At 35.8% G+C, this 25,232-nt stretch overlaps 1 long non-coding RNA gene across 1 annotated transcript in view; it reads left to right on the top strand.

Moving 5' to 3' along the window:
- The window catches only part of LOC146396954 (uncharacterized), a 545,736-nt gene that overhangs the window by 513,032 nt on the left and 7,472 nt on the right, over positions 1-25,232 (top strand). Inside the window, exons 7-8 of the long non-coding RNA XR_014827586.1 lie at positions 3,835-3,972; positions 18,796-18,872. This is a non-coding gene — a long non-coding RNA (uncharacterized LOC146396954). The remainder of the gene's footprint in view (positions 1-3,834; positions 3,973-18,795; positions 18,873-25,232) is intronic.

The following is a 25,232-nucleotide window of genomic DNA, read 5'->3' as shown; positions in this document are numbered from 1 at the left end:
GGTGCCTCTCTTGTTCTTTATCACCCAGGACAAAAGATTGTTCCTGTTCCCACTCAAAATAAAAAATAAATAAAAAGATAATCCATTTTATTAGGAGTCTTAAGAAAGTGAATTTAGCTCCCTCCTGGCAACTTTCTGTCTCCTGGAAAATGGAATAATGAAAATTTCAAAAAGGATATTTACAAATTTATTAATAACTCTCAATTGAATGCCTATTTTTAACAATTTTTTCAAAAGAGCCTTGAGTTGGTCCACAAACGGTATAATTTAAATAGCATTAATAAATGTCATTCACAGAGTTCCCGTTGTGGCGCAGTGATTAACGAATTCGACTAGGAACCATGAGGTTGTGAGTTTGATCCCTGGCCTTGCTTAGTGGGTTAAGGATCTGGTGTTGCTGGGAGCTGTGGTGTGAGTTGCAGACACAGCTCAGATCCCTCATTGCTGTGACTCTGGCTTAGGCCAATGGCTACGGCTCTGATTAGACCCCTAGCCTGGGAACCTCCATATGCCGTGAGAGAGGCCCTAGAGGAAGCAAAAAGGCAAAAAGACAAAAAAAAAAAAAAAAAAAAAGTCATTCAAAAAAAGGATATATAATTTCATTAAATAGTCATCCAAATAAACTGATAGAACTTTAGCCTAAAGCACAATATTATTTGCAACTGATCTCTTGTACTTAACATCCATAAAGTGGTATGTTAAGCAAATGAAATCACTGGTTGCATCTGGAGGCTCATACAATAATAAAGCTGTTTATACTGATTCACACAATAGTGAGTGGCATCTCCATTTCTAAAACACTTATTTGATACCTGTAATTTTGCCTCACCTCCTAAGCCCTAAATTCTATCAGTAAAAACAACCTCATTTAACTATGTTCTTTGCTACTGTTATTAGACAAGCTGCCACCAATTCTTAGGGGAATAATTAGACAAGCTGCAACCAAATCTTAGGCAAGCAGTAGGCACTCTTCACTAAAAATGTATTGTGGTAATAAAGCCCTTAAGATAAAAGCAATTAGGAAAACTGTACTTTCTCATAAAATGGTAAACTGAATGAAATTTCAGTGAAAGGAATAGAGTACACATAGAGTGTGTACCTCGGTTTCTGTTAGTAAGGCATTGGGATAAAATAGGATTTATAGTTTATTTATAGTATTTAAAAATTTATGAATAAATTCAGGGAAGTGAAGAGATAAGACAACAGATGCTCTGGATGCTAAGTGGAAAATTCCACTGAGATTTGGATTAGGTATTTGCATCTCATCTTTATCAAAAATATCAGAGGCTCCTTCATTGATGGGCAGGCCATTAAAAACTTTGATGCATGGCCTCCATTAAAGTGGGATTAGTGTCTATATCAAAGAAATTGATAGGATGTAGGAGTGAAGAGAAGGAAAAGGAAGAAAAGTAATTCGATTTATAAATCTCATCCAAATATGAAGATTACACCAGAAAACCCTTATAGGGATGTTATGAAATTACTTTCATAGTATATGAACATCATGGCCACTGCTAGTCTGTCATAACATTCTTTAAGGGATTTTTGATCCAAGTGTTTTAGATCTCAGTTCAAAACATTATCATGAATCAAACATGGAAAGTTCATACAACTGAGAATAATATAAGAGGAAGTTGACTGAGTTTAGTTTCATACATGTGCAGTTAAAATGAAATGTATTAGAAAATATTTTTAGAGCCAAAGAAAGTAGCCTTACAGAGCAGTAAACAAAAAAAGAGACAAAATTAATGATTGATAAATATAACTTCTGCAATAGATTTTCTAAACTAGTATAAGAAACATGAAAAACAGCTTCAGAGACAGTGCTATAATCATTTATCAATGAATATGTGTACCTATTATGCACCCAGTAACATACTACGTGCATGATGGGGATAAAAAAATTAAGTAGGCAAAGATGTTCTAACTTTTGTGGAAGTTACATTCTAGTCAGGGGGAGGGAGGAGCAGATGATAGATAAGTAAATAGTGACAAATAGAGATGAGGCTCCTACCTTCTGGGGGCTCATAATCAAATTGGGGAAAATATATAAAAATAAATAGTTATGTCAATACAAAAAAAACAGAGAAAACACTTTAGATATGTATGGCCACTCTCTGCCATTTATCACCGTGTCCTCATTTGATGAACAGTAGTTCCCATGAGGACAAGGCTAAGCTTCAACAAAATCACTTTTTATCAGTGATACTCATTATGAATGATAGCAAAAGAAATTAAATGAGGAGGTGTGTCAAACACTTAGAAAATTTGACTACTCTAGAAATCTTCCTAGCCATGATTAAGGACCAGAAATAATCTATTTTGATGGGGATACATAGGCATATGTAGAAAATACAACATATGCAACAAAACCCCACTATCCATGCTATAGGAAATGACTCTAAGAATGGTTCCCTACCTCAGCAAGCTTGATTCCTTACCTGGGCAATTGTTGCTCTCCTGCATTCTTCCCATTTACTTTGAAACTGAAAGTCTCAATGTTTTCCCTCTGGTTTAGAGTTTAAAAGCCTGGGTTCATATTCAAATGTTTTATGCAGAATTTTTGATCTCTTAAACCATTAATCATCCGGTCATCTATAGCTTCTGTGATGATATGAACAAGGGCAGTAATTTCCCACCATATTATGCAAAATCTCAGAGATCCTTAGTAAATAACTAGGAAGTCATGCAGGGAGGCCAGGAGAAAGCAGGAGCAATTCCTACTTTTATGTGATTTACAGCTTGGCCTTCCTGCTTTGAAAGAATTTTAAAAGCCACTGCTGGAGACGTTAAAAAAACAAACAAACAAACAAACAAAAAAACAACTACCTACAAAAAGAACATATAACACAATGTCAGGAGCAATAGATATTTGTCTTAAAAAATTATTATTTTCAAAGGCAAATTCTGTTACTGTCCTCTTGATCAAACTGACCCTAAAATATGCTTAAAAAATATATTTGGAGCTTAGATATAGTAAGCTTCTTAGGTTGGCTGTTTCTGATCCTATATTCTAACATCTGTTAGATTGAATTTGTCCCTATTATAGCCCTTTTCTGTTGCTATGGTTGGTAAAGAAGTCATTTTGGCGTCAGTCATATATCTGACTCTTCTTTAGAACAATTTCAGAAGGCAATAATCTGTAGGGCTGGAAAGAGAAAGGAAGATATTACTAATTTACCCTCTCTTACCATCAGAGTGTCTTAATAATTTCATTGAAATGTGAGAAATGATTCAGAAACTCTCATTTACTCATCAAGGATTCCCTTCTGTATGAAACAAAGAACTGAACTGATCACCCAGCCAAAAGAATCTTGGCCACAGAGAGCCTTTTTCTCCTACCTTCTCCTAATCCTATTTCTTTTTGTTGCCATGTTGACAATTCTTACTCTTTCCCTCCTTCCTTCTCTGCTGTTTTTTGTTTTCTCCATTTGCCTTTTGGTCTACTTTTCTCCTCAATAATTAGGCATATATATGTGTGGCAAAAGCATAGGCATTAAAATCAGCAAAACATGTATTCAAACCCTGTCTCACCATTCCACAGCTGTATAATCATGAGGAAATTGCTTAACTTCTCTGATTTTCAGTCTCAGTCTTTTAAAATTAAGACAGAGATACTTATATCATAGGTTTTTATGGGAATTAAATGATGATACTTTTTGTGTACCTCACCATTATTTGGGTTCTAATAACTGCTGAATAAGTGATATTTATCATTGTTATTTTCACCATTAAGCATAAGTTAATGTTTGTGTTTCCCAAGCATTCTCCTTTCTTTACCATACTGTATTACTTGAAACTCTACTGTTGCTTACTACTTCATATTCTTCAAAGATGATGATGATAGCGAGAATAATAAAGAAGAAAATGAAAAAGAGGAAGAAAATAGAAGGAGGAAAATGAAGAGAATGATTAAGTAAAGGAGAAGGAATAGGAGGAGAAAGAAGAAGAGAGGAGAAGAAGGTGGTGAAGGTAAGTAGATGTAAAGGGAATACCTTGTATTCATTTTTTTCTCATTATATCATTACATTTATTTTCTCATTTACTACTAAGAAATTTAACAAGGTTAGCTCAATTATTATCATGAAATTTTATTGTAATTTCTGCATTGAAGAATGAGAGATAAATCGACTTGAAAACATAACTAGGTTTGGGTTACATAGGTTTGGGTTCTTAAATAATTAGATACTAGGATGGAAATAGATGTTCAAAAGATTTATTGAGTGGGTGAAGAAGAAGGGATCAGGATCCAGCAGAAGATCCTTCAAACCAGTACATGGGCATGACCCCTGTGAAAGGAGAGTGAATGAAGATTGAGTTGAAAATTTCAGACTTCATGGCTGTTCTGAAAAATTCTTGACCAGGTTGATGTGGTATCACTGTGCCAAAATTATCGGTGAGAGTGTTCCATCTTCAGAAAGGAATGGGCAGACCCTAGTGTCATTGCCATGCTCAACCACTGACTTAAAACTGGTTGTGGGGAGCATGGCCTCAGCTGTCTTTCCTGAAGGAGAACAAAGGGGTGCATCTCATGGCCACCACAGCTCATAGGCTGGCAGTACCTAAACTTACACTACTTGCTTACAAAAGTTATCTCTACATTTTTTGAGTCAAAGATATCAGCAGTGACACACTTCATCTTACTTTAAGAGAGATTGTGTGTGTGTGTGTGTGTGTGTGTGTGTGTGTGTGTGTGTGTGAACAATGGTGATGAAAATGCTCAATTTGTGAAATAAACTGTTTTATACCAGGAGGTAGGTATGGGATTGAGTTCACACATGGAAAAAGAAAAAGTCAGGATTTTTCCCAAGAAAAAGCATTGGACTTGCAGTGATTTATGAACTCAACAACTCTATTATATAGTGGAAGAATTTAGAAAACCCATAGCTTTTTTTCTGCCACCCTCCCTTATCTCTACTGAATTACAGAAATTGAGGAATATTGCTGTGGATCAGTTAGGTTACTGGACAACACTTCGGTGGGGGATTTTTTTAAAAGATTAGGTTAAAGAAGAGATATGGGTATGGTCTCTCTTCAACTGTACTTTTGTACAAGAAGCTAATTAAATGAGAACAACTGTGAAATTGTCTCCCTTCTGAAAGTCTTTCTCATTTTAAACTCAGAATAGACAATTGTGGCCTTAGGTATCAGATTATGAGACCTAAATTCTGATTAAATCCAGGAAAATACTTATAATGATATTCAGATTGGAAGAAATGGGGAAACAAAGTGGAGTATGTTGTAGAATTTAGTTGAAGGGCTCTTTTTATTGGAATAAATAATGAATAGATTTAAGTAAACACAGAGGATAAGTGAATATCAAGAAAAGCTGAAAATCCTTTTGGGACATAAAATTTCACGTATGGCACTCACTTATTCTTGAGTGATGTAACACTTTGCTACAAGAAAAAGAGTACACCTAGAAAGGGCCCACTCTTAATTCAACATTGAAGTATCAGGAATGTAGACAGACAAATAAGAAATGGAAAGAATGTAGGTTTTGTGTACAATAAAAACAATAGAAGAAAGATTCCAGGAAAGTCTAATGATTGGCAGAGCCACTATATCAGACTTTAAATTTTTCCAAAAATACAGTATATTTTATTTGCCTCTTATAGAAAGGAGACAAATTGTATTAGATATTTATTCCTCTCCTTCCAAGATATGAGAGTGATTTTGTTGCAGCTAAACTCATGATGAATGATTAAACCATGTAAGTATAAAGTTATATGTCCTACGCTTTGGAAAACTGAATTACATTGAACCAATCACGGACAAAGCTGTTTTGTTGTCTTTTGCTCTACCTTGTTTTCTTTATGCTTAATTTTCTCCCAGATAAATCTGTTTTGATCTATGGTTCATATTGCTAATATTTCTGAAGATTAAAGTGTTTGTCATATTATGAAACTAACACTTTGTTGGAGAAACAGTATCCAATTAGGAAACTGGTATGGAAATTCATGGTTGCTGCAGCAGAGGTAATTGGGACTGCAAGTCTTATGTATCTCATTTATCCTCTGGAAAGATAAGATAACAGAGCTGGAACTGGATGTATCCAATTTGAGAGATGTTTTATAGTGCTAAAGAAACAACTTTAACCTCATAGGGTGACAGCTCAGGCTATAGCTAATGAATAAGAGAACAGATATTCAACTTGTCACTGCTGCCTAAGACTGTGTCGACTAAGAAAAAAATGGGGAAAGGGTATTGGTTTTGTCCTTAATTAGAGATTTTAGTTTTTCCTGTACTAGCAAAAATAGGAAATTCTTTACATTATGAATTTAGTTTCGGTGAGGAAATAGATATTACCTTAACAAAGGGAGTCATATTGTATAAATTTATAGTATATTATGTCATATCATAAATTATATATCATAAAATGTTTATTCATCATGTCATGATAGCTAAATCACATATCATGAAATGGTTGAGAATGCTCCAAAAAATACCAGATCTGGGTTGAAATCATAGATTCAACATTTTTCTATGAACCTTCTAAATTGGCAACTTAAAATTTCTGACCCTTAATTTGCCTACCTTAATATTGGAATAATGAAACTACATACTTCATAGTGTGAGGTAATTAGTTATATGTGTCAACTTGGCTAAGCTGTAGTACAGAGATATTTGTTCTAATGTTATTTCAGAATTTCAGATTTTTCTGTAAATGTATACTTTATTTTTTTATTTTTTATTAAATTATAGTTGATTTACAATGTTTCTTCAATTTCTGTTGAAAAGAAAAGTGACCCAGTCACACACAGTTCCCTGTGCTGAACAGTAGGGCCCCATTGCCCATCCATTCTAAACATGAGTTTGTATCCAAAAACCCCAAACTGCCTGTCTATCCCAATCCCACTCTCCTCCTCCCTGGGAACCACGAGTCTACTCTCCTTGGCCTTGATCTGTTTCTGTCTTATAGATTGGGTCATCTCTGCCATATTTTAGATTCTGCAAATAAGTGGTATCGTATGATATTTGTTTTTTTCTTTCTGTCTTGTGAAGGTATATTTTAGATGAAATTAACATTTAAATCAACAGACTTTGTGCAAAGCAGATTGCACTGCACAATTTGGATAGGCCTGTTGAATCAGTTGAAAGCCTTAATAGAAAAAAGATTGAGGATTTCCTGTCGTGGCGCAGTGGTTAACAAATGCGACTAGGAACCATGAGGTTGCAGGTTCGATCCCTGGCCTTGCTCAGTGAGTTAACGATCCAGCGTTGCCATGAGCTGTTGTGTAGGTTGCAGACTTGGCTTGGATCCCACGTTGCTGTGTCCCTGGTGTAGGCCAGTGGCTACAGCTCCGATTCGACCCCTAGCCTGGGAACCTCCATGTGCCTCGGAGCGGTCCTAGAAAAGGCAAAAGCAAACAAACAAACAAAAAAAGAATGACCTCCCAGGAAGAAGAGGGAATTTTTTTTTTTACAGAAGACTGTCTTTGTACTCAACTGCAACTCTTCCCTGAGGTCTTTAGCCTACCAGTATACCTGGTAGTTTTTAGACTTGGCAAGCCTCCACAATCCTGTGAACTAATTCCTTAAAGTAAATCTCTCTCTCTCAGTCTATCTTTCAGTTTCTCTCTCTCTCTACACACACACACACACACACACACACACAGATATATACTGTTGGTTCTGTTTCTCTGAAGAAACTTGACTAATACATAGTGTTACAGTGAGGATTTAATAAAATAATGCACAAAAAGTGGCTAGCACATAGTAAGTGATCAGTAAGTGGAAAATACCACTTTAGTTTTCATTAATATTTAGACTTTATTATTTTCTGATGCATATAGCACAGTATAATTTGGCAAGTTGGTTTTAAAGTGGGATTGGAGGGCTGAAGAACCATTATACTTAACACTGTCATTTAGATTATGTATTTTATTCTTCATTATAACCTTATCATAGACACTACTATTTTGTAGGGAAGGAAGCTGAGGTCAAGAAAGATTAAGCCTTATTTTCAGGGTCAATAGAAGTGACTACAGGTAAATCTATCTTTTTAAATCCATCAATCTAACCCCAGGATATATATTCTTAAATTGTACACTGCAGTTTAAAAAAAGTATTGTAGAACAAAATTCAACTTAAAAAAAATTAAAAATGCATTAGCTTCTGCTTTAATTGTAATGTGGCCATAAGTTTAGCCTTGAAAAGACTCCAGGGACAACATCAAAATCATTCACAAAAGCCTTGAGGGACCAAACTGCCCATCCCTAAAGGCAGAGGTTTAGCCAGTCACACTGAAGGTGGGGTCAGGACTTCTCTGATATTCTCCTGACCTCTCTCTCACCCCACCCTCAGGAAGGAGGAATTCACTATGAACTGGACTGTTGTCCTTCAATTTGCATTTGTTCAAAGGAGTTAAATATCATGTCCACAAATACCTTCTTTTTAAAATTTTTCTTTTGCCACAGGAAAATAAATGGAAATCTCTCAGTTCAAGGGGCAGAGGGAAGGGAAGTGGAAGAGATTATTGAAATTTTTCAAAGATTGAAGTCATAAGTGTCTAAATATGGTAGCTGCTACTCAGCTTCAATCAATTGTTTTATGCAAACAAGCAAGGCCAGTTTCCCAAATATTCAAATGTATCAAGAGAAACCAGAAATATGAAAATTTATAAGACATATCTGAATTTTTAAGTATCAGGAATGAGTAGAATTAAAAAAAAAATACATTGAGAGGGCCAACATTTTTGAACAGATTATATCTGTAGGAGAATTGTGACTCAGGGAACCTGAATTTACAACCAATGTAATTAGCCAAAGGATGAAAAAAAGCATCCTGTTTCATTTCAAAAGTGAATCACAAATTGATTCTTAGAGCGTACTTTTGTTATGATTTAATGGATACTGAAGAGAAAGATCTGTTCACTATTCACCATCAACTTTTCTAGCTCCCAGTCAAAAGTTTGTAATTTTCTCCTTTCCAAAGTGTCTCTTGGCCTGATCACTACAGCTTAAAAAAAGACAAACAACTAGAGTTCCCGTCGTGGCACAGTGGTTAATGAATCCGACTAAGAACCATGAGGTTGCGGGTTCGATCCCTGCCCTTGCTCAGTGGGTTAAGGATCCGGTGTTGCCAAGTGAGTTGTGGTGTAGGTCTCAGACACCGCTCCGATCCCGAGTTGCTGTGGCTCTGGCGTAGGCCAGCGGCTACAGCTCTGATTAGACCCCTAGCCTGGGAACCTCCATATGCTGCAGAAGCAGCCCAAGAAATGGCAAAAAGACACACACACACACACACACACACACACACACACACACACGAAGGCAAACAACTGATGAAATTATCTGGATAATTCATGATAAGCAAGGCATTTATATAGCATTCAGGTCACTCCACTGGCATTTTTATTTCAAGCTGGGTAAATGAATGTATTGGTAAACCAGATAAAGACTATTCACATTTATCAGGCAAAACCGTAGAGGTAATATGCAAATGCTTCAATTAAAAAAAAATCAAATGTGGCATTTCAGTTAGTTAATCTATGAAAGCACATTTTGGTTGTCAGAGTTGTCTGACTCAAGGCTCAAAGCAAGGCAAAACTCTAACCCAATCAACTATGATGTAACCCCACATCATCTTATTTACTTATAGCTAAGTAGTCACTGAAAATCAAAAACAGGAGAAATCTGGGGTTTTTTTTAACTTGTATAAGGGTTTGATTTTAAATTAAAATATGTTTAATTCCATGTGTACTAGAAGACTAGCCAAAGACTGATAATGCTGTGATAATTTTAGACTTTTACTTATGTTCTACCAACAAACACAGAGCTGAGCCTGATCAAATTAAAAGAAGTCAGTCTTGGAGTTCCTGTCATGATGCAGTAGTTAACGAATCCGACTAGAAACCATGAGGTTGCGGGTTTGATCCCTGGCCTTGCTCAGTGGGTTAGGGATCTGGCATTTCCGTGAGCTGTGGTGTAGGTCGAAGGTGCGGCTCAGATCCCAAGTTGCTGTGTCTCTGGTGTAGGCCGGTGGCTACAGCTCCAATTAGACCCCTAGCCTGGGAACCTCCAAATGCCTCGGGAGCGGCCCTAGAAAAGGCAAAAAGACCAAAAAAATTAAAAAAAAAAAAATAAAAAAATAAATAAATAAAATAAGTCAGTCTTTCAAATCAGCACATTGTAATTCCTGTGCCGGCCAGTGAGCATATGAGTGATGTTCTCTTTCCAATGGGAATAGCAGAAATCCCAAATTGTGTTTCTCGTGAGTGTAAGTAATGACAATTCAACGTATTTTTTTTTAATTACATGTTGCCAAAACTCTGTCTCTGAGCTAACTTTCAAGAGGATATGTTTGCCCTATTGCAATATTTGTGACATTTTCCCTAATAAGTAATTGCACTCTCCATAAAGGGCTGCACAGAAAAATTTTGATTTGGTATATATAACTTGTTTTTTTGTTTTTTGTTTCTGTTTTGTCTTAGATAACTTCCAAATGGTAGAATATCGGTTAAAAAGCCCTAAGAGTTTCTCTCTATAGTCAGGTACCCTACAGAAGTGTACCATACAAACCTGCATGCCTAAATACATGTTGATTGGCCTTAAACAATGACTTTGTCTATTCATCTTATTTTATTGTGCTAAAATGTAATCATTCATTAGTAACTAGATGAAGATAATGGTAAATATTGGAAAATCAAACATGGCTGTTTTTCCAAATGATGTGTTTCTGAGGCTGATTAACCAGATGGACAACCAAAGAATACCAGATGTCACAAACAAGAAATGCTTTTGGTTAGTGCTCTCCTGGGATGTAATAAAAATGCATTACTAGAGACTTTTACAGAGAAAGATTCCAGAGAAATTTAACGGAAAAGCAGTGGGTAGGTACCTAATTCAAAGCTAATAGAAAAGAGGTTTTCCCAAAAATAAAAATTAAAAAATTGCTTTATCTGGGTATTTTTCAATAGTTGAGGCCAGTAAGCTCTGGCTGGCTATGAAATGATAACACATGTACTTAAAATTACATTTAATTGGAGAGCTTTTGTACTTCCCATCACCAAATGACAAGTTCAATTGATTTTTTTTTTTTTTCATTGAACTGACTAGTTGTTAGACACAATTGTCCTAAATTGATTGGTAGTTCAACCTATGCCTATATAACACTAAAGTAACAGATCAAACCAGTAGGGGAAAAGTAACAATCAAGCAGATTGGGTTCACACAAATTTAGCTGATTGATAGAAACTTCCGCCTTTAAACCCACCATTTCTGTGTTAGAGATACAGTCTCAGCTCAGCAGCAATTCCTTCAAACTCCAAACCCTATACACAGAGCATGCCTGACCTCATTTTCCATCACTGGCTTTCAGCTTCTCCATTTTTGCCTTTGGGGAATAAAATTTTATTACATTTGCCTCCTTCACATTAAGCAATGAGCCAGCCCAAGGCAAAATAATGAAATAAAATCTGCTTTGGGAATTGTCCCAAATCCCTAATCAGAGGCTTTTTGTTTTTTGATAAAATTTCTACTATACTCACAGTCTCCCAGTGTTCTTTGGATAATCAGTGCATTTCTGTCCCACACCATTCTCAAGCCTGTTTCTCCCAAGAGAACTTAACTTCCCAAATTCTCCTCTGTGTTTTAATCTTGGTGCTTTACTGATGGCTTTTGATAATGTAGTAAACCATTTGAGGATTAAGAAGCCAAAGGCTGTTAAAGGATTATGTTTTATGTAACTGCTGCAAACCTTAGGAGACTTTGGCACAGAATAGTAAGCAGTGAGGAGACTCCCAGAACCCCTCTTGTGGGAAAGGAAGCAAAGGATTCAGAAAAGCTAGGATTCTTTCAGTGCTCCTGAAATGGCAAGGTGTAGAGTATTCACAGATGTGAGGCTGATTTTGAAAACCTTGCTTACTTTATGCTTAAGAAGTTACAGACATCACTCCAGGGATAGAATTCTTCAGACTTTCAAACTGAAGAGGCCCATGCCTATTACCCATCTCCAGGGATTCCTACTCACTCTCTCCAGCCGAGATTCAGGTACTTTTCATTTCTTGAAAGCTACACCAGGTAAATCTGAGACACAACCAAAGCTGAATGCCAAGTGACTAGATTCTGGTTGTAAGATGGATTACCCAGATCCTGGAAAAATTATGCTAAGTGAAAGAAGCCAGTCACAAAAGACCACATATATGGTTCCATTTATATGAAACATTTAAAATGAGTAAGTCTATAGAGAAAGACAATAGATTAGTATTATTAGTGCTGGAGAGGAGCAGGTTATGAGGGATAGGGTGTTGATTAGGTGATGAAAATATCCTAAAATTGACCATGGTGATGTTTTCGCATATCAGTGAATACACTAAAAACCATTGACTGTCATGCATTAAATTGGTGAATTTTATGGTATGTTAGTTATATTTCAATAAAACTTATAAAATTTTATATGATATGCAATGAGGTCTATATTTTTCAACAATTGTGAGAGGAAAGACCATCACTCTGTGTCACTGTTTTGGAGCCTGAAACCTTACAATTTGAGCAACAAAAAATGTTATTAAGTTTTTAAATATGAATTTTGTTTTTCTTCTAACACTCACCATTGATGACCTACTGATTGAAACACTATAGAGGCTCTACTCTATTACTGAAATGAAGTGACAGTCCTCAAAAAACCATCATGGTCAAGCCATCCATAATGTAGAAGACATTCCTTGTGGATGGCAGAGCTGAAATCTTTTTTGATGATAATATTCTGTTCTTTTTTTAATCTGTGTGGATGATTATTTAATTAAGATAGCACATTGTTTCTGTCAGGGAAAAATTGCTCTCCTGGCCACCCACCAAATGTTAACAAGAGCACTCTGTAATCCACTGATCAAAGCCAACACAAAAATCTGTCAGCCTCGAGAAATGAGTAGCTACTCTCACTTAAGCAGAATTCAGTTTTTACTTTTCATAGCCCTAGTCCATTCAACAATTCTTAAAGCAATCAAGAGTCTAGTAAAAAAAATGTGTCATCCTCTAAGTATGCATAAAAGTATAAAAACTTTATTCTGGGAACTATTACTCCTTACAATTAAATGAGGTAGTTTTAAGATTATGTTTTGAGATGCTCCTAATGATTCCTGATTTAAATATTTGTAAATAGTTGATATAAATGGATAACTGTTAAATACATAAATGCCAATTAGGTCTTAGGTTTATTTATTGATTATGTGTATATTTATTGATATTTAAGATTATGTTGATACCCAGCAAATCTTTAGACATCAAATCAGAGCATGTTTTAACCATTTTGTCAACACTAGGCTTCTCTTCATTAACTTCCCTTCACTAAGATTCCATACACTTATTCTTCTTGAGCGAAAACTTAATCTAATCTCTCATTTTCCAGATATGAAAATGCAGGCTAAGAGAAATGAAGTTACTTACTCAGTGCCATGCCAATGAGGCAATGCTGGGATCAGATCCAGAATTTTAGAGAGGAAACCTCACCTAGAGATATAGATCTTACCCAAACCCTAAGGCACCACTCATAGGCTGATCTGGTTTACAATGACATTGTATTAGCTTGGGCTAACATTACAGAACACCAAAGAGCAGGTGTTTTAAACAACAGAAATTTACACCATACCCTCACATAGCCTTTCCTCAATGTACACATGCACATACACACACAAACATACAAACACATATATTATAAGGCCACACAATCCCATTGGATTGGAACCTCATCTTTACAATCTTATTTAACTTTAATTACCTCCTAAAAGCCCTGTCTCCAAATACAATCATATCAGGTGTTAGGACTTCAACTTTTGAATTTTGAGGTAACATTATTCAGTTCATTGTATACATCAAACTCAAACATCATAGTTCAAGTAATCAAGTAACAATGGCCAGACTGCCATTTACCCCCAGTCTCTTTGGGCCTGATAAGCCAAGGATAGTACTTCCTTTCCTACGCACATTCACATGTCAACAATTCACTAATTCAATAAATATTTAATACCTTCTATAGACCAATTACCATGCCAGACACTAGGGACGCAAAATGAATAAGTATACTCCTGTCTTCAGAGTACTTCTGGTTCAGTCTCACTAGTTATCAAGCAAAGCATCAACAATTGCAATTTCTTAACCATCAAATTTATTAAAAAACTGTATTTTGAACACAGAGAATCAAATAATTCTTCATAAAGCCCTAGTAGTTTATAAATAGCATAACCTCCAACACTTAGTTATCAATTACTACGTTAAAAGCCCATTTAAACTCACAATATATGACTCACTTAATCCTCACTATAATATGAGACAATATGTTTATTCCTCAGGTGAGGGAAAGAAGACAGATGAGAGGCTGCATGGTGGTTATGTGCCACCTCTGATGTTATGACCTGCCCCCACTGTCTATTTATTCTTAACCCAGTAGGAACAACAACAGCAAAATCCTTAAATGAGTAATATTTAAGCTTATAACAGAAACGAACACTTTCTCCTGTAGCTAAAGATGAGCAGGCTGTGTGATCCACCAAATGGCTGGCTGGGAAGGCATAGGCACAGTTCAATCTGACTTTATTTGCAACAAAGTGAATTCTACATTTTAATTTCTACCTGTCTGCTAGGCCTTCGAGGCTAGGCCTCCTTTCTTGTACAGTTGGGTGCTCTTTCTCTTTCTCCACCCTTAACATTATCTCCTCTTTGTACGCACACCCACCCCCTCCACACACACACACACACACACACACACACACACACACACACTCTTGCACACACACTCTATCCTGTATCCTAGCTTTTTAAAAATAATTTTGAGGTTACATTTACCCTGAAGAAACATACTCTACACATGCTGTTTTTCCTAATGTGCTTTAGTGTGGATTTTGTATGAGATTATTATACAAAAAAAATCAATGTTAGCTCTTCCAAAATGATTGTTAAAGAACAAACTCTTCTCTCATATCCATATCCTTTATGCAAACTCCATTTACACTGCCGATAGAAATGAGAAGAAAGTTTCATTGTCACTTTTCAAAACCTCAGACTTTTTTTCTACTAAACAAAATCACTTTTAAATAGAACCAGGTAAAATAATTTTGGAGAAGTAAGTGCAGTTTCCAGTACATCAGCCTAAGTCTTTCAATACCTCCATCTCCATGGAGAATTTGATTGTATTACTGGGGTAACAGTGAGAAGAAAAAAAAAGAAGAATTTCATACAGAAAAACAAGGATACCAAAGCACAGAACCAATTAAGAAACTTCCTGTGTTTTAAAGAAGCTGTCTTTTACCAGCCATTAGCTATATAAAATCAACTGTCATCCAGTTTGATTTTGCCAAATTGAAACTGATGACATTATACATACTAGATGGTTTACTTTTTTTCTTGGCTATGGAAAAAAAAAATTATTGGGAAAATCGAGAGCATTGTCAAGTATATTCAAGAGAGAATTTTGTTTCTTAGAGGAAATAGTGTTCAAGGTCTTAATTTTTTTTTTTTTGGAATGAAATATTTAAGTAGCAAATATTATTGTCTCATAACATATTCTATTTTCTTTAGTACATAAAGACAGTACAGACACACATGAAAATAATTTCTACAGCCATGGTGGATATTCTTTTCCATTTATATCCTCACTGAATTACAAGATTCATCTAAAAGGAGATATGACCTGACACATGGAGTAAAATCAACTGATCTGCATGGACATGGTTTGGAACTGGTGAAGGTTAAGCACATAGTCCTAAACAGTTTTAAATCTGTCTACTTTCATTGCTTAAAATATCCATATACTCACAAACATCACAGTGATATTCTTAGACTTGTGTTTTCATGTACAGATCAGCCATTCTCACTTTTTAATTAAAATAGGCCTAATAGGTTAAAAAAAAATAGGCCCAATAGGCCTTTGTATATATGATAAAAATAGGCATGTGACTGAAACTTATAAAACCAAATTTTCCCACAAATATACCTTTACTCAAAATGTCCTTCTGCTTTGCACTGATTCAGCTCATCTTAATTAGTGACAGAGGACAATGGCTTTGAATCTTATGTCATATTATCCTCTGACCGTCTGTAAAATTCTTTGCATTAATGAGATGGACCATAACTAGATTTTTCCACATTTTTTTTTGATTATGTATTCTTCACCTTCAGCTAGAGTGAATATTTTAAATAATTCTTACTCTAAAAGAAAATACACAGACCACACACATATGCATATACATACACATATGTAAATATAAATATCTATTTAGGATCACAAAAGATGGGATCTTGCCATTTTTCTGCATCCCTCCCATTATAAATATTGATATTCTTGGCAAGGTATGTTTCAACTAAGGAATGATTAAATCAGCATCTGGAAATATTAATTTTACATATGTGTGAGGTGAAGGAAACACATTAACTGGAAAAGAAAATGCATTGTCCCCTGCAAGGATATTGATTTGACCATATGGGTGGAACTTCACTATTATACTTGACTAGCAGGAATCTCTGGTTTTGCCTCCTAAGGTCAATTTACCACTATAATTTTAAACATTTGAAAGTCACATTTGTTGCGAAAGTATTCTTTTCTTGCATCAGAAATTGATTCTTCGGAACACTTTCCATTTTAGCGCAAGTAATTTATTGTTAGATGCCCTTATGAGATAGCAGGAAGTATGCTTATTTCTTCAACACTGTTTTAATAAAAAGTGGACTGGAATCCAACAGGAATATTTAGTCACATCAGGAGGAGGAAAATTTTACTAACTTGTTATTTTCTTATGACAGTGTTGAGAAGAAGAATTTTCTAAATAGATTCTGAACTTTGTTAAATTTTTCTCCCTAGAGAGAATTCCAATATTTGACTGAAGTGACAAGGAAAACTTATCCTCTGTTTGTACTTTCTCTGCATGATTTGGGAAGAAAAACACACAAAGTAAAGGAGAAACTCATATAAATTCTAGAACTTCTATTGTAACCAGTGCTGTTAAACCAGTAAATTACAGTGCTGTAGTGTCATGTACAAAAAGACTCTCTACTGAATTAATTATTGAAGGAAATAAAATAAGCATCCTCACTATTTCTAATTATCTTCAACTCTATGCTTGTTGTATGATTCTTTTAAAGCAACAATTAAAGATTTGGGAAACCTGTGCTCTCTTTAATTAAAAAGGTATTTTTTAAATTATTTTTTAATATAGACCTTGAAGACTACCTTTCTGTCCACCCATTCTATGGTTATACAGCTGAGGAAATAAGATCCAGGGAGAGTGTCAGTAAGGGTTCAGTGGAAGAAACAAAACCAGTAAGATATATCTATGGATAGATAGATAGATAGATAGATAGATAGATAGATAGATAGATAAATAGATATATTAGGAGTTGAATTGTGTCCCCCCTTCTCCCTCACAAAAAGATGAAGTCCTAATCCCCAGCACTTGTGAATGAGACCTTATTTGGAGGGCCTTTGTAGATGCAATTAATTAGAGAATCTGAAGATAAGATCATACTGGATTATCCATGTATGTCCTAAATCCAATGACACATGTCCACTTAAGTTATGCACACAGGAGAGACACACAGATGGAAGAGGGGGAGGCCATGAAAATGGAAGCAGAGATTGGAGGCAGATCCAAGCCCAGGAATACTGGGAAAGGTCAAGGAAGGACTCTCCCCTAGAGCCTTTAGAAGGAGCATGACCCTACTAAAATCTTTATTTCAGATGTCTGGCCTCCAGAATTTCGAGAAAGTAAAATTTCTGTCATGTTAAGCCAGTAAATTTGCAATAATTTTTTACAGAAGCCTAGAAAATGAATACGCTATAGGCCATCAGAAAGAGCAGATTTGGATTCAGACATAAGCTCAGGCTGCAGTCCACAGGTAGAATTTCTTCTTCCAGTAAATTACAGTTCTGCCTTTAAGGCCTTTGAAATGAGTACATCTGACAGCCCCAGTCAGATTATCTAGGATAAACTCCTTTACTCAGTGTTAACTGATTATGAAAGTTAATCATATTTATAAAACACCTTTACAGGAACACCTAGATTGGTGTTTGAGTTACTGAGGATTACAGCTAGCCAAGTTGACACAAAAGCTGCTCATCTATTCTAATATTAAAATAGCTCTTAAATCAACCAGCTGACATGAACAAAAGATGGATACCAATTAACATTTATTTGCATGTCCAGGGGCAAAGAAGATAATAAATATTGAGTCTTATCCAAATCAACCTTATAAAAGATGGCACCAAGAATAAAAGAAAGCAAAGAATTTCAACTATAGATGAACTACAATGAGAAAAGCTCCCCAAGGTTCATGTTCATATAGTAATAGATGATGACCGTCCTGATAATTAAAAAAGGACATCTGCTTTGCTGAAGGAATTATTCATGTGTTGAAGGAAAAATGTATGTCTCAGAAAATATATGGACTTCTGATATCTTATGAGGGGAAAAGGAAAAAGAAGTTTGGAACACAGGGACTAAGATAAAGACAGAAATCAAAATAGCTAACTTGATTAAGTCACTATTATATTTTTACCATGTAACTCCGTCTATATATCATCATTAAATTGTGTGGTTCTTCTTCATGTGAGAAAAATTTGAATCCATTTTAGGCTTTTATCAAATGGGTCCTACTTCAAGGTGAGCCCAGAGTAAGAACATAGTCTGCCCACAGGAGCTCGGCTATACTGGGTTTTGACCAAGATGACCTTAACCAAACTTCCTCTCAGTTTGATTTTACCTTAAACAGTTTCTTCCTAGCAATCACTCCCAGATTTTCCTTTTCTTAGGGCATTTGTTTTTGAAAACTTGCAATTGTAAATTCTTTCTCTGCTCCCTTTCAGGTGTAATTCTCCTGGTCCCTTGCTGGTTTTACAACCCAAGACTGATTTTCTCAAGGACCTAGGAGCCATCCCTTTAGGTAAGGTCCTAATTTTGAGAAGTACCAATTAGCAAAGATAAATGGCTGAATCACATCAACCAACTTGCCACCAATCCTCCAATACTTTTCCACTGGCTCACTCCAGTGCTTAAAAGCTCTCCTACCTTTTGTTTTAGTGGAGTTGAATTCAATTTCTCTCTCCTATTGCAATAGTATTGAAAAAAGTCTTTCTTGCCTGTCAACTCAGTTCAGCACATTTTTTTTGTCAGTTTACATAAATCAGAGCTTTTCAAACATTTGCATATGCATGAAGGGCACTGCACATGATCAATGATCAAATGAAATATTGCTACCCTCAGCACTCAAGGCAGGTAGATGGAGCCACTGTATGCAGAACCCCAGGCTAGTAATTGCTGGGTGCAAGGAGCCTCTTCCATTTTTCTATATCCATTTACATCTACAACATTCCCTGTGTGATCTTTTATAAGAGATGAGAGATTACTGACATGGATGAAAGAAAGCTCTAAATTCCTTATTTAATATATATTTCTAGAATGTTTCCAATGCATGGTTAATTGCATTCAAATTTAAAGGAGTTTTGGAAAAGCAGGAGAGAAGAGGCAAAACTAAAGTGTCCATAAGGAACTTGAAATATAACATCAAATAATAGAAACAACAAAGAGATGGTTCAAAGAACATAAGAACAAGTTACACAACAGTACAAAGACTAAAAGAAAATATATAAATTGAATTGATGACATAAAAATGATATCAAAGAAAGAAAATGTAGTAGTACATGAAGGAAGTGAGGGCAAGATTTAGTAAAGGAAAAAAGTTAGGTGAGTTACAGACAATGTTATGGGAAAGCTTCATAAAGTAGGTGAGTTCGGAGTTCCTGTCATGGCTCAGTGGTTAATGAATCCAACTAGGAACCATGAGATTGCAGGTTCGATCCCTGGCCTTGCTCAGTGGGTTAAAGATCTGGCGTTGCTGTGAGCTGAGATGTAGGTTCTCAGATGCAGCTCGGATCTGGCGTTTCTGTGGCTCTGGCGTAGGCTGGCAGCTATAGCTCCGATTAGACCCCTAGCCTGGGAACCTCCATATGCTGCCAGAGTGGCCCTAGAAAAGGCAAAAAGACAAAAAAAAAAAAGAAAGAAAAAAAAGAAAAAATGAAGGTGAGTTCAAGTTCCCACTGTGCTGTAGTGAATTCATGATGGGGTTTGTCTCTGTGGAGGCGTCAGTTTGATTCCTGGCCTGGTGAAGTGGGTTAAGCAGCCAGCATTGCAGGAGCGTTCCCTTTTCTCCACACCCCTCCAGCATTTGTTATTTGTGGACTTATTAATGATGGCCATTCTGACCGGTGTGAGGTGGTATCTCATGGTAGTTTTGATTTGCATTTCTCTAATAATCAGGGATGTTGTGCATTGTTTCAAGTGCTTGTTATCTATCTGTATATCTTCCTTGGAGAAATGTCTATTCAGTTTGGTCATGGTGTAAGATCTTTTTGATATGTTTTTGGATTCAGTTGGCTAAACTTTTGTTGAGAATTTTTGCGTCTATAATCATCAAATATATTGGCTTTGTTTTCTTTGATTGCGGTATGTTTGTCTGGTTTTGGAATTAGTGTGATGGTGGCATCATAGAATGTCTTTGGGAGTGTTCCTTCTTCTTCAACCTTTTGAAAAAGTTTAAGGAGGATGGGTATAAGTTCCTCTTTGTATGTTTGTTAGAATTCACCTGTGAAGCCATCTGGTCCTGGATTTTTATTGGTAGGGAGTGTTTTTATGACCTATTCAATTTCATTTCTAGTGATCGTCTGTTAAGTTGATCTGTTTCTTCTTGATTCAGTTTTGGCAGGCTGTAAGTCTCTAGAAAATTGTCCATTTCTTCTAGGTTGTCAAATTTGTTGGCATATAATTGTTGATAGTATTCTCTCATGGTTTTTTGTATTTCTGCAGTATCCATTGTGATTTCTCCTTTTTCATTTCTTACTTTATTTGGGTTTTTTCTTTAGTTACAATCTTCATCATCATTATCATCATTATTATCATCATCATTAAAACTATGTTGATTGCTAGTGTGATGAATGCACATACAGACACCGTAGAAATACTTATTCCCCCCAAATCACTTAATCCTCCCAAGAATTCTATATTAGTATTCCTATATTCTAAGAAATGAGGCAGGAAGACATTAAATACCTTTTCAAATTTGTGCCTGTTAGCAGATTACATCTGACCTCCTTTTATTTCTCAGCTCTCTGCTTCTAGACAAGTCCCCTCATTGTGGTCCACAGGAAAAGCCAGAAGCAACTCCGCCCATCCTTTTCTTTATAAAAGACACCATAGCAGAGCCATCTTTTACATGCTGCAGTCACAGAAAATTTTTTGCCATTTCTTGAATAGGCAGACACAAGAGTTACAGAATGTGACAGTGTTCCATGCCACAGTCACCATTGGAAACTGATATCACTTAGTAGTAGAGAAGAAGCAGGCAAAACGAAAGCCTCCTGCAAAAAGGCTTAGATGTCCTTTTAAAAACAACAGCAACCTCTATTTGCAGACAACAGCATGTGCATCCATCAAGCCTCATGGCTTATTGCCTCTATTCTAGCCTCTGGATTATTTTCAAAGAAGCAAATAAAGAAAATATGATACTACCAGAGAACTGTGTCTTTTGGTTACCCTAGGATCTTTTGGATGTTAATTGTCACCATTGATGCACAAGATAACAATAAGATACTAGCTTGTTTTCTCATCTGAAATTTATGAGATATTTTCTTTGGAAAAGACAGGAAATTGAGAGTCCTAAATAGTGTATGCTCCACAAACTCTCAAGTATGCCATGTTCAAAAGGATGCTGAACCCCTTACCTTTTGGGGCTGCACCTAAGAATGTTCTATGTATAGTTAAGTGATACAAGAAGTAAGACTATGAAAGAATGAACCCCCCCCCATATATAGATGTAGATTCAAATAAAATAATCTCAGGAAGCTTGTACTTACTGAGAAAAAGATGAATTATTTATTTGCTAAATGACCCTGGAATCTCTCCCACCCTCACCATTCCCTTTTATAACAATGAATTATCTCAGAAGGATGGAGCTGGATGAGCTGAAGAGCTACAAAGTCAGTAACAAATACTAGTGCTAGTACAAAAAGTTATTGACATGTGGGCTTTGAATACTTCGTCTTCCAAGAAAGACTATTTTTTTCTTTCTCTCTTTCTTTTTTTCTTTCTTTCTTCATTCTTTCCTTTCCTTTCTCCCTCCTTTTCTTCCTTCCTTTCTTCCTTCCTCTCTCTCTCTTTTTTTTTTTTTTTTTTTTGGTCAGGCCTGTGGCATTCAGAATTTCCCTGGCTAGGGATTGAACCTGTACTGTACCAGCAACCTGAGCCACAACATTGATACCACCAGATACTTAACCTGTTGAGCCATCAGGGAACTCCCAGGAAGGCTGTTTCTTATACACAGAAAGCTTCGGTTGACACAAGCACAGCCAGAGATGTTTCCTGCTCCTTCTATACTCCCCATAAATACATCAAATAGCATTAGAGTGAAGTACCTCTGTGGGAGAACTTTCCTCAATGCTACCAGTTATGCCCAAATACATATCTTCCTGAACAAAAGAGGTATAACAGCACTGGGTACCCAAAGACATATATTATGTTTTTTGTATAGAAAATGGATGTGTGTGTGTGTGTATGTAGCAGTGAGTTGAGTTTAACAGTGGGTTGGATGATTGAGTGCATTCTGCTGACTCTTTGTTAGGAAGTCAGAGAATGATTTTGCTTAGCCATTTGACTTGTCCATTATCTGGCATACCTTAGGGATTGTGTAACCTCAGGCAATTTATTAACTTCTCAGATATAAATTGAAATAATAATGTCTTTCATGTAAGGATTGAATAAAGACATTTATGTAAAGTATCAGAATTGGGCCAAAGCATGCACTCAAGTAATATTAATGGTTATATATACAGTGTTTGGCAAAGAGAACTAGGACATAGTAGGCACTTTAAATGAAATTTATTCTCTCTCACTTCCACAACAATTATCTCATAACTTTTAGCTTCTTTCATTAATTAGCAGGCCTGACTCCAATTGCTTTTTGGCTGTTTGCAGAAATTACATTGTTTCATAGAATAAATTTTATCAGGTAAATGTATAATACCAAAATGGAACTGAATGAAGATAATTTCAAACAAGTACCTCTCAAAATGTACTGAAGAACTGAATCATCATTTATTGAAAGACTTTGAAGACAACAGGCATTTTGTTGTATGAGTTTTGGCTTGTTTGAATTAAATTACTGAGATGTCAGATAGTAGTCAATTATGTCTGTTATTTTACCTCAATTTAATTCCATGAACTTTTGTTATATGACTGCTCTCATGAGAATAGAGTGCTGGGCTCTCTAGGGAATACAAACTAAATAAGATTGACCTATGCACTCATAAATTCATGGAGTTGTTATGAAAATTAAAATTAAAAACACGTTACAGATTTTGTGAATGTCTAGCTAAATAAGCAAAAATTACTTGGGGATATCTTTAGTTGCAAATGACAAATTCAACTAGCTTAAAAGTAGGGAGTTCCCATTGTGGCTCAGCAGGTTAAGAGCCTGACATTGTATATGGTAGGATGTGGGTTCTATCCTTGGCCTCACTTGGTGGGTTAAGGATCCAGCATTGCAGCAAGCTGTGGCATAGGTTCCAGACCTGGTGTTGCCGTGGCTATGATGTAGACCAGCAGCTGCATCTCTGATATGGGGAATGTCCATATGCTGCAGGTATGTCCTTAAAAATACAGAAAAAAAAAGTGGGAGAGGGGGTAGAATAGGAAAATACTGCTTCAAGGAATTGAAGCCAAGGACTATTTCATTTCTGGCCTGGCTTGATCCAGATCAGGAGGTTGAAGTGATGGTGTAAACTGTTCTTCTCTCTATGCTATCTCAGTTTTAGGTTGGTTTCCTGTGTTGACTTTGTTGTCATAGTGATTCCCCTTGGCTGTGCTTTTAGCTGCTAACTGGGTCTAGTTCATATTCTCATAGTTGAGCAATTATGAAGGAAATAGAGCCTTCCTTTCCCAAAAGATTCTACAAAAGACCCAGGAATCTAAACATAAATCTCCTTTAGATTGTGTCATCACCCATAAAGTGATCAATCTGGTCCAAGAGATGGAATGTACTGACTAATAAGGCCAGGGTTATGAATGCTCATCCTGGAATTTAGGGACCAGAGTAAGCCTTATGTGAAATATTTAAGTTAAAAATAGTTTAATTAGGGTATCATTTTCTGAGGAAAAGGAAATGTGTGCTGAGCAGTTTAAAAAAAATAGGATGCATCAGTTAAAATTATATTAGAAAATTGTAACAGAATAACTCAAAATAACAGCACTTTAAACAACATAGAAGTTTTTTTTTTTTCTTTCTTACAAACAAATCTTAGAGGTATTCACACTCCAACTGATAAAATACACTGTGGTATTACAAATGTGGGCTCATGTCTCTTGTTGTTCCAACTTGGGTTTTATTCCTAAGAGTATACATGATCCAAGATAGTTGCTCTAGCTAAAACCATTACATCACATACTATCTAACAAGTAGTAGGAAGTATGAAATTGTAGAAGCCCCTTTCCTGTAAAGATATGTCCTGAAAGTTGCACATAGCACTTCCAGTTGTATCCCATTGGCTACTGAATCTAGCGGCCACATATATCTGCAAAAAAAAAAGGCTAAGGTATGTGGACTTTACTCAGCTCAGCTAAAATTTGTGGGTTATATTACGTGGGTAAAAGGGAGAATGGAGATTTGGAGGCAATAAAAATCTTCACCAAACATAGGGAAATAAACATAATACATGATAAATAAGAAAATACTGGGTTTCATTTTTGCCTTTCTGAATAGCTATTATAGCTTCTTCATAAAACTGCCAAATTAGAGAAATGTCGATCTTTTAATATGATAGAAAATAATAAATAATGACAATGATGAAATTGTAGAGGCTAGATGCTTCAGGCATATCATACATATACCTTTGGAGATCCATCAGAGGCAATCTTCTGAGAATGTAATGATGTAACTTCTTAGCCTTGGGAATTCAGCATTTTAGATATTCCAATCATGTAACAGATACCCAGAAGTAGTTACATGACAAATTAAGAAAATATGAATATGTCCCTATTCTAACACCACAAAATGCAATCAGGACACCAAAGTATTTAATCCAGAACATGGTAAATACAGAACCAAAATCAAGGAAATGATCTTCAATGATTCCACATAGTCTAGCACAGGAAGAGCAACTTTTTTTTTTCTGTAAAGAACAAGACATTAAACATTCCATTCTTTTTTTTTTTTTTTTTTTTTTTTTTTTTGTCTTTTTGCCATTTCTTGGGCCGT

This window comes from Sus scrofa, chromosome 14, assembly GCF_054392235.1.
Source record: "Sus scrofa isolate SSC_HxYL_T2T_F1_AM1 chromosome 14, Sscrofa_HxYL_maternal_Yorkshire_Landrace_v2.0, whole genome shotgun sequence".
Taxonomy (NCBI): domain Eukaryota; kingdom Metazoa; phylum Chordata; class Mammalia; order Artiodactyla; family Suidae; genus Sus; species Sus scrofa.
This window is presented reverse-complemented; position numbering and strand designations above follow the sequence as displayed.